The sequence below is a fragment of the Cenococcum geophilum genome (genome assembly GCF_001692895.1).
Source record: "Cenococcum geophilum 1.58 unplaced genomic scaffold K441scaffold_2, whole genome shotgun sequence".
Taxonomy (NCBI): Eukaryota; Fungi; Ascomycota; class Dothideomycetes; order Gloniales; family Gloniaceae; genus Cenococcum; species Cenococcum geophilum.
Window position 1 is genome coordinate 4,620,305 of NW_027137560.1, and position 11,473 is coordinate 4,631,777.

The window sequence follows — 11,473 nt, forward strand, 5'->3', positions numbered from 1 at the left end:
ATAGGCTAGGAGAACGTATTGGTATAAAAGTGCTCCGTAAAGACTACTTAGTTAAAGTCCTAGTGGTTCCTATTATCATGGCTAGCAAATCTACAAATTAATAGGGTTAGGCGTTAAGGGCTTTAGAGGCTATATTATGAATAGACTAAGGTAAGGGCTTAAAGAAAGGGGCGCGGTAGACGACTATGTATGTGTTCGGTTGTCGGGGCGACGTTAGGGCAACGTTAATCCGTAACTAACGACGCCTCAATAGTAGCTATATAAACGAACCGTCACATCACCCCCCTTTAAGCTAGGAGGATCGCCCTTAATCCTCATAGTCAGGCTCTCCTTATTTATCTTACCTTTCCGGTCTTCTCTGCTTTATTATCTTCCTCTAAGGGCTCTAGATCTACGTCTTTATAATACACCTCTAGCTATTATAACAGCCGTATAGGCGGTCCGGCCTTATAGGGTCTCTTATTATAGAACGCCTTAATCTTATAGGGGGCGCCAATAAAGCCATCTACGTTATACTAGGTGTTGTCTAGGTTATAACCTACCTAGTTAACCTTATACTATAGCCTTCCGTAGTAGGTTTTACTAGCAAGGATCTTATTAATCTCGTACTCCGGCTCGCTATTAATTAGAATTAGCTCCTCTGGCTTACTATTTTGGCCTAGTAGGGGGTTATCTGGGTCCTTTCGTAGTTAATCGGCATGGAAGACGTTTAATATCTTTATATTTAGGGGTAGGTTAATAATATACAAGTGTCCTTTTATGCTTAGAATCTTATAGGGCCCTATGAGCTGTCTGTTTAGCTTAATACTCGGTTAGTTAGTAGCCTAGCCCTTCCTAGTAACGTATACTTAATTACCTACTCTAAAGTCTGGTTCGCGACGGTGCCTATTAGCTTGCCTTATCTGCCGCTTTTAGGCCTTTACTAGGTTATCTCTTGCCCATTTAACTGCGTCCTAGGTCCTATATGCGAAAGCCTAAGCTTCTTATCGTGTCAGCTTCTTATAAAGTGTTAAGGTTGCTTAAGTACGTTCCTCCTAGTTAAAGTGGAGCCTTGGCTTAAATCCTAGCTCTAGCTTATACGGTATAAAGCCAGTAGATTTATGCGGTAAGATTGCCTATGCGAAGTCTATATAGGGGAGGAGCTCTAACTAATTATCCTGGTAGTGGTTAATAAAGGGCCTTAAGCGTTGGTTAATGTACTAGTTTAGTACCTCTGTATTACTATTAGTTTATAGGTAACCGGATATAGAGAGCTTTTACTTAACGCTAGTTAGTTTATATAGCTTGTCTATAAAGGCTAAGATAAATTAGGGTCCTTAATCTAATATAACTGTCTCTAGGAGGCCGTACACGCGCCAGACGTGTTAGTAGTACAGGTTTGCTGCGTTAGCTGCGGTAGCAGTCTTATAGTAGGGTAATAAGAAGGCTCTCTTGCCTAGTTAATTAACAACTATAAAGACGTTGTTAAAGCCCTTTTTATCTGTTAGGAAGGACTTAAAATTAAAAGAGATATACTGCCAGCAGCGTTTACTAATTGGTAGGGGGTGCAGTAGGCCTAGGGTTTTATTCTAGGGTATATAGGTCCTCCTATAGGTCCTATAGTTTCTTACGTAGGTATTATAGTCTAAGGGTAGTCCTGGCCAATAGTATTGGTCTACTATAAGTTTCCTAGTCTTTGTCTTACCTAGGTGAGCAGTTACCTAGTAAGAGTATACCTCTGTAATAAGGTAGGTATAGAGGCAGTTAGTATTAGGGACTATTAGCTTGCTAAAGCGGGTAAGCAGTCCCCCTTAGAGCTTCTAGCCCTTCTGGTTTTGCTCGGCTAGCTAACGTAGCCCTACTAGCAATTTACTAGTTTAATTAGCCTAGAGGATTTAATCGACCAGCTCGTATAGTTCCTATTCGCGACTCGCCGTAACTAAGGGGTCCTCGGAGGTTATTTCTAGTGTGGTAATTATAAGGGCGGGGTTAATTAAGTACATAGTGCGTGTAGCTACGTCCTTTTCCTTCTATATCTTCAGGTCCTCTTATTTTTATAATAGGGTGTTAGCCACTATATTTGCCGTACCTGGCCTATATATAATCCGTATATAGAAATCCGCAAGTAGGTCTGCCTAGCGGGCTTACCGTAGACTTAGCAGCCTCTTAGTTGTAAAGTACTTAAGGGCTTAATAATCTGTAATTACTATAAAGGGTGTACGCTAGAGACCGATAAGGTGACCTCGCCATTCCTATAGGCCTCTTATTACCGCTAGTATCTCTTTGTCGTAGATCTTATACCGTATCTCTTTAGGGGATATCATCTTTAAGAAGAAGGCTACTGGTTTCTAGGTCCTATTGTCTTATAGCTGGTTTAGCACCCTAGCTACTACTCCGTTACTCGCGTTAGTCTCTATACGGGTGTTTTAAAACGGCAAGTAGTGCCTAATTACACTGCCAGATAGTATTAGGGCCTTAACTCGTTTAAATGCTTTAAGCTCTTCCTCCCCTAGTAGGTGCCATGCTTCCTTCTTCGTGAGCTTACTAAGCGGTTATGCGACTTGGCCGTAATCTTTTAAGAAGGCCTAGTAGAAGTTACAGAACCCTAGGAAGGATTATACCCCTTTTACAAAAGTAGGGGGCTTCTAATTCCTAATTATAGCTAGCTTATTGGTGTCTATAGCGATCCTATTAATTCTAATAATAAAACCTAAGAACTTCGTCTTAGTAACGTTAAACTCGCTCTTCTTAATATCCGCTTGTAGGCCTGCCTCTTAAAGCCTCTATAGGACCTTCTTAATATAAGCCTCGTGCTCTAGCGGGTTGTTTGAGTAGATTAGGATGTTGTCTATATAGGCAGTATAGAAATCGTCCAGGTAGTTAAAAAGGACGCTGTTAATGAACCTCTAGAAAGATATAGGGCCGTTATATAGTCTAAAGGGTATAACGCGGTACTTATACGATCCGTACCTTATACAGAAGGTAGTTAACTCTTCTACCTCTTCCTTTAGCCGTATATGGTAGAAAGCCTGTCGAACATCTAGCTTAGTAAAGATTTTAGCTTTTAATAGCCTAGTTAACGTCTCCTTAATTAATGGTAGCGGGTAGCGGTCCTTTTTGGTAATTATATTGAGCTTTTAAAAGTTAACGCAGAATTGCTATCCCCCTCTTAGTTTCTTAGTAAATAGAACCAGAGCTGTAAAGGGTGCGTCACTTAGTATAATAAACCCCTTCTGTAGGTGCTCCTGTAGGTAGGCCTTAATAAGCTCTAGCTATTTTAATAATATATTGTATAGTGGGCTAGGGGCTAGATCGCGGCTGTCGCCTTTAAGAATAATGTTATGGTTTACTCCCTCGTAATATAGTGGCAGTATATTAGATATAGCTTTTAAGAAGCTATTAGTATATTCTTAGTAGGGCTATGGCAGCTTTTTATAGATAAGCCGGCGAAGTTCCTCCTTATTGTTAGGTAGGGCGTCTTATTCCTTCCTATCCTCTATTAGCTGGTCTATCTTATAGAGGCTAGTATACCCAATTACTACGTCCTTACGCTTCGCCCCTTATAAGAAGTTGCCTGCCTTAAGTAACGCGATGTCTATTGCTCTAAACTCCCTAGTAAATAAGAGCCTCCTTACTCTTAGCTTTAACGGTAAAGCTGGCCTAAGGTAAAGCTAGTCCTCTATTTTCCTAATTATATCTCAGGTATTAATCTTCTAAGTATGCTTATAGTCGTACGAGGTCCATTTAGTTTGCTTTAACTTAGCCTATTCCTCTAGTTTAATTTCAGTAGAGGGCTTCTTCTCTTAGAGTTCGCTAATCGCGATGGTACGTTTAAGGATACGTTAGGGGGTAGGCCTAGGCTCTAGGTCTAGTAGTGCGTCTCTTTAATCTACATCCTTTTAGTGATCCTTATTAATTAGCGGGGGTAGGAGCTCCTTTCTTGGTATAATTATGTCTTGCCTACCGTAGTAGTTCCTCTCGGTTCGCTATACTAAAACCCAATATTTATAATTAATAAGGGCCCCAGTCTTCTTAAACCACCTATAACTAATAAGAAGGTTATAGCGGCCAGTATTACAAAATAGGAACCATGTAGGGACTCGTCGGCTATCTATAACTAGGTTAGCCTTAAAGAGCTATTTAATTATATCCGTCTGCTAATTATTATAGCTAGATACAGCAACTTTTTGTCCCTTAATCTTATAGAACTTTGGTTATAGTCATTGCTCAATAATTAGCCGTAGCTTATAGCGTATGAAGGCCTCTCCGCCCGCACTAGAGTTAAGCAGGCTTACTATATTAAGAGCTACGCCGCTTAGCGCGATCCTGTATTATATCGTAAGGGCTACGCCTCCTAAGATCTCCTTTAGCTGTATAGGCGCTATATTAATTGCTCCAATCTGCTCTAGGTAGGAGACTTCTCCTAGAGCTACTCGTTTTCCGACTTCGCTAAGTTGGTAACTATCTTATACTCTTTAATTCGGTTAATTGCTTTAGCCTCTATCTTCTTTAGCGTAGGGTAGTTATTAGAATAGTGTCCTGGCTTACTATAGTTATAGCAGGTATCTGGTGCTTTTGTAGCTGGTGCTGGCGTCCGAGATTACTAGGAAGGGGGGAAAACCTTAGTCTCTTCAGCGCCCCTAGTGGAAGCTCTCTTAATAGCCTAGGCTGCTCTATAGTCACTCCGTTCCTTGCCTGTCTACTTTAGACCTCAGGCGTACTATTAGGTGGTCTTATAATAAGCATAAAAGCTATAGTCTTCGTCTGCTACCTTAACTTCCATTTAGACGCGTAGGTTGTTATAAAGCTTATTATGGAGCTCCTCCTTCTACTAATCTTGTGGCATCCTTAAGATATTTACTAGCCGTATAAAGTTGGATTGGAAGTCGTTAAAGTCTCCTAGGTACGGCATCTTGAGGCCTTTAAGTTCCTATTGGGCCTTAATGCGGCGATCTGGGTCCTTAAAGACGTTCTCTAGAAACTTAAGTACTTCTTTGCTGGTAGGGTTGCGTCCCATATCGCGCTCTGCTTTAAGGTAGGGTAAGAGGTAGTTATAAGCTTTGCCGCCTACACATATCTCAATATATGCTACTTTTACATCTTCTTCCTGATCTAGGTTGTCTTAATAAAACCAGTCTGCATTAAATCGGAGCTTATTTTGTATGTGGCCGCTCTAGGCATAATAGGTAGGCTCTTTCCTATCTATTAGTGTAGGTGGGTCTGGAAACTTTACCGTGCGTCCTAAACCCGTAACGCTGCTCGTCTAAGAGAGTGGTGTCCCCTCTTATATCGTCCGTAACGGTGTGCTTTCTCACTCGCTGTCTTCCCGATTTGGGGCTTATATAGTGACCTTACGGCCTATCCTTAATATCTTCCGATTGGCCTTACGGAGCTCGTCTATCCTGTTGTCTAGGTGCTCTTTAAGCTCTACTATCTTTACTTAAGCTTCCTCTTTTGCATTAAGAGCTTTGTGCGCGTGGTTGTTTATAAGATGCTATAGCATAGCAATCTACTATTCTATCGCCTTCCTTTATATTCCCTAGAGCTTTAGCTCTTCTATAAGTTCGGTTATAGGAATCACGGCTAGGCTTTAGGTGGTTACGGCTGTGTACTCTCTTTTTGTCTCTATCTTAAAGTATATAGGGTTCTCGTCATCTTCCGATTACGCCATAAGACGGTCCCATTTACTCTTTATATCATCTAAAAGCTCTATCTCGCTATAGTACGGTTGGAGCTCCAGCGGCTTAAGTGACGCGTCTACGGGTTCCTTACATGCTGCTAGTATTGGGTTAGTAGCTATCTCTAGCGCGCTAGGCCTTAACGCGCTCCTTTTTGCTATAGTGTCTCTTTTACTTTCTTAGGCAACTCTTGCTATTAAGATTATAATTAGGGTGATCCTTTTGATCTAATTACCGCAATCTCTTCTTTTAGCTGCTTAATCTGCTGTCACAATTGCCTGCTTAATGTAGGGCTTTAGTGGGTTGGCTGGTCTATAGTTATGGTGGTAGAATAGATCTGTCTGGCTATGCGTTTGACCGTTGGACCTAGTATTATGTCGCCTCTATAGGCCAATTGGGGTTGACCTTAGTCTAATGTCACGGCTAGCAAATCTATAAATTAACAGGGTTAGGCGTTAAGGGCTCTAGAGGCTATATTATAAATAGACTAAGGTAAGGGCTTGAAGAAAGGGGCGCGGTAGACGACTATGTACGTGTTTGGTTATCGGGGCGACGTTAGGGCAACGTTAATCCGTGACCGACGACGCCTCGATGGTAGCTATGTAGACGAACCGTTATACCTATAAGCCTTAGGGTAGAAAAGGGACGCTAAGTAGATAACATAGTAACTATATAGGAGATAGTAAAACATACAAAACGCCTTATACTAGGCCTTAAGATTACCCGAATTTAATGGCTTTAATAGGAAAATATAAACTAAGTAAATAATAAAAATAATAAGAGGATATAAGGGTTGCTAGAGACTTGCTAGGGAGACGCTAGTTAAACGTATAGCTCCCTTATTATTAGCACATATACACTAGGAATGTAAAAACTCCTTATCTAAAAAGGAATAATTATAAATAGCCTTATATATAATGTAAGGCTCTATAACTATAGACTACGCCTAAAATAATACTACCGCTGCGTATAATAGGGATATACCTAATCTATATACGCAGTATAGGTGTGCTGCGGCCACTATATAGGCCCCTATAATATAAGACACTGCTTAAATCAAGACTAAATAAAATATGTAAACTACCACTAAAGTATATATAAGGCGTGGGAGAGAGAAGACTACATTAAATATAGGAGGCGGAAGGTAAGGGCTTAATAGCTGCGGGAATAACTATACGCTAGGTTATATAAATAGAAACAATAGGCAATAAGCTAGGGGGACATAGGTGCCTTCCTAGCGTTTCCTACCTTTAGTACTAGGGGGCTAGGCCAGCCATCCTAAGCCTTAACGGGCTAGAAGCGGCGCTATATAATATTACTAGACCGTATAGGGATATAAGGGTCACAGGGGATATAAGGAAGAGGACGCCCTATAGGAAGACCCCTATAGACAGCTATAGCAAGCTTAAGACCAGGATAATTAAGAATTAGATTTAACGCGGTAAATATAATATTTATAGCCAACCTATAAAGGGTATATAGCCAGCTAGTAAGAATAGGGGAGGAACCGGAGATAATAACAGATTTAGATATAGAAGCGCTAGTAGGAATATAAGATACGGGAATAAAAAGCTCTATATAAAATAAGTAGTAACTAGGGTATAGACATAAGAGATAGAAGCTCTAAATATCCTAGAGAAAGTAGAAATAGAAGAAGTAAGAAACGAAGAAAAGGCGAAGAACTCTTGCCGGGGGTCCGCTACCTATCCATTATATAGTATAACTGCGGCAACACAAACCACCGTCTTGTAAGGCCTTTACTAGACGGTTTAGACCTAGAGAAATACTATATCCTTACTATATAAGAGCCGTACTATAATACCTATATATAATTAATATACTGCCCCTAAGGATTTTAGCTCCTATATAAACCAAAAGTAGCTATACACATATACTTTATAATTAGCAAGGCTATTAGCCTATCCTTATAGTTATAGTAGGCAGTTAACCTAGATATTATAGTTATAACAATCCAGACATATAGGGGACCGGTATAAATTATTAATGTATATAACCCTAGGGTCAAAGGGGTCCTATAAACAGAGAATATTATATTAGTAATAAGCTTGCTAGAAACTAAAGGTATAGAGTTTATCCTACTAGGAGATATAAACCTCTACTACCTGCGGTAGGGGGGTATCCATATTACTGCTAATTAATAGGTAAAGTGCCTACTAAGAGCTATAGACACCTAGGGCCTTAAGTTGGCCACCCCTCTAGAAGTAACTATATGGTAATAAAGAACCTCTAAAAGTATAATTAACCTTATATTTATAGACGAAGGCCTATACTAGAGACTTAAAAGGTATAACCCTAAAGAAGAATAGGCACTTGCCTTAGACTATATCCCTATCTAGATATAGCTAGATTTGGATATTAAGGCGTAACTAAGTAGTAAAAGATATATAATAAGGAAGCTTAAAATAGACAGTTTCCTTAATATAGTTAAATAATAACTCTAAGACTTAGAAGAAATCCACCTAATTCCAAATAAGCGAGGCTTATTAGCTACCCCTAAGGAAATTAACTAAAGACTAGAAAGGATCTAGGTAGCAATTAAAAATAGGCTAAAAGAGCACTGCCCAGTCTTAAAACTGGGCCCCTACGCGTAACACGCATAGTCCATATAATGCGCGGTTCTTATTACTAGCTAATAATAAGTAAAAAGGAAATATATAAGTAGCTATAACCCTAAAGATAAGAGATAATACAAAGATATAAGAAACTAGTTAAAGAATACCCTAAAGAAAGAAGTAAGAAATAACTGAAGATAGTTTATAAATAAGTATACTTCTAACCTAAGCCTCCCCTATAATAAGGGCCTTTAGGCTATAGTAAAATAGCTAAAGAAAAAGGTAGGGCGCCTAGTAGAAGACTTATACCTACTACCCCTATAAAGAGTAGGGGAATTATAGGCCACTAATAACAACGATAAGAAGGCAAAGATCCTTATAAAAAGATTCTTCCCCTAACCAGCTCCAGCAGACCTTAGCGATATTATAGGTAAAACACCGGTAACTTACCTAAGGGTTAACAGCGATATAATAATAGAGGAAATGGCCAGAACTATTAGCCGCCTTTTAAATAATATAGTACTAGGACTAGATGGGATTCTAAATAAGGCCTTAAAAACCTATAGACCACTTATAGCACCCTAGCTTATAGATATAGCTAAGGTATACTTTACTATAGGCTACTACCCGTGACTTAGAAGAGCTATAACGACGGTTATTTTACGGAAAGAAGGTAAAGCAGATTACTTAATCCTAGAAAGCTACCGCCCTATTGCCTTAGAAAACACCCTTAGCAAGATCTTAGAAAAGGTAATAGCGGACTATATAGTAGATACGGCTAAGGAATACAACCTACTACTATAAAGCTAAATGGGGGCAAGAAAGAACCGCTTAACACTATTAGCACTTACGCTACTTGCTACCACCATTAAATCCGTATAAGCGATGCGAAGGGACTTTATAGTATTAATGCTTAGCCTAGATATTAGCGGCGCCTATAATAACGTACCCTACAAGCGTCTCCTATATATCCTTAGGGTAAAAGGCTTCCTAAAATAGATTATATAATTTGTTTAAGGGTTTATAGGTTAGAAAGAAATATTACTAGTCTTTAGCGGATACTAGAGCCCCCCTATTATAGTTATAATAGGAATACCATAAGGATTACCCCTCTTGCCTATACTCTTCCTTTTCTTTATAAGTAACCTACTTAACTTCTTTAAGGAAGGGGCGACCTAGGGGATAGGCTTTATTAATAATACAAACCTAATTACATACGGGCCAATAGCTGTAGAAAATTACAGAATACTAGAGAAAGCTTATAACACCTATATAGAATAGGTAAGATAATATAGAGTCTAATTCTTACTAGAGAAATACTAGCTAATCTACTTTATAAGAAAACGCAACTAATCTGTAGATCTCTAGTATATAATTCGCATTTAAGGCTTTAGGGGTTAACTAGTTTAGGGTCTAAGGGTATTAGAAGTATAGGTAAATAGTAAGCTTTAGTAGAGCGCATATGCGGTATAAGCGGCCCGTAAGGGCTAAGTATAGTATATCGTATTATCTAGGATCGTTAATTTTATATAGGGTCCATACTTCTAGAGGTTACGCCTACTATATATAGCAGTTGTCCGGCTAACTATAACATATAGGTCTAGTATTTGGGCCATTAGAGAATCTAAAAAAGGCCCCTCTAAATTACTCCTTAAACTACTTTAAAAGGTCTAAATAGCCTACCTCTGGAGTATAATAGGCGGATATAAGCGAACGGCTATAGTACTGCTTAAAAAGGAAGCTAATATTCCCCCCCTATAACTATATATTAAAGCCGCTGCAATATAAAGGGCGTAAAATAAATATAACTCTAATGTTATAAAGTATATTAAAATACGCCTAAATAAACTATAGAGGGACCTTAGGGCGCCCTATAGGAGAATAAACTAATAACCCTAAAGTAGGGAAGATATATTAGAGAAATAGGTAAAGAAAGTAAAAGAAGAATAGTGCTACTTTAGGGCCCAGGCCTATATAGAGGAGAAAGGGAGACGTGTAAGAGGCTAGTAAAGATAATAGCAAGAGAGAGAAAGGAGTAAAAGTAGAGTATAAAAGAATGCTAGGAAACTATCTACCGCAATATAACACTGGCTAGACTAACGCTAGAGAGGTGTATAGGAGTTAAAGGTATAGAGGCTAACTAAGGCAAGAGGAACCTAAGCCGTAGCATAGTTAACGCTATAGGGGGTAAATACTCTAGGGCTCTAAGAAGGCCTAATAAAGGCAGAAAATATAATAGCAATACTCTTAAAAATAGGAATAATAGGACTAAAAGACTGGCTCTACTGGGTGGGTGTCCTAGTAGGTAGCCTAAGATACGAATATAGCTGGCTAAGACAGACACCAAAATACGTAATACTGTTATGCCCCTTACGTACTAACTAAGAAGTAATACTCTTAGTAGCTAGCATAGAGAACTATAATACACTGCTCTTGATATAAAAAGGCCTTAAGGCGGTTACCTAGTAGCTTATTAGCCAAAATATACTAAACCAGTTCTGGGTTATAAAGGAAATAGTAATAGAAGGTGGGGGGGGGGCGAGTAACGGGCGCCCCCTAATAACTCTATAGTGGTAGAGTAAAGTTTACAATACTAGCGCGTCCGTAGGCTTATTACGGCAGCAGTGGTTCCTAAAAAGGTTAAAAAGTAAAGTAGTAGAGTACTATAGGTGACTTATAGGCGCCTTATAGGTGCCTTATAGGCGAGTTTTAAAAGGTGGAGAGATGGATTACGGGGTTTTCTTAAATAGAGTTTTCTCCCTATATATATATAAGGAGTAGTCCGCGTAGGCCCAATAGGGATCCAAATTGGACGTTAAGCAATAAATAATAATATTAAAACCCCTAAAACACTAAACCCCTACCTAAAACTACTCTTCTACCTAGAAGTGCTTTCCTACTTAGAGTTACTTTGCCTTTACCTCCTTTACTCTAGCTAACTGGTAAGCCTTTATTATAAGAAGTTATAAATCTAATAAAGGTATATTCGGACAAAGAGAAGAAGTTTAGAAGAGAACTGTACGATATACTTAGAGTAAAACTAACGTGTTGGATAAGCGAGTCGGACGGACAAGCGAGTCGGACACCACCAAAAATTAGAAAAATCGTACCTTAATATCTTAACAACCACTTAATAATAAATTCTAAAAATTTATATTTAGACTTTCATATATACTTTAGAGCTTCTATTAAAGTTATANAGTAAATAGTTTAGTAGTTTTTAAGATAGAGCNATTTAGNNNC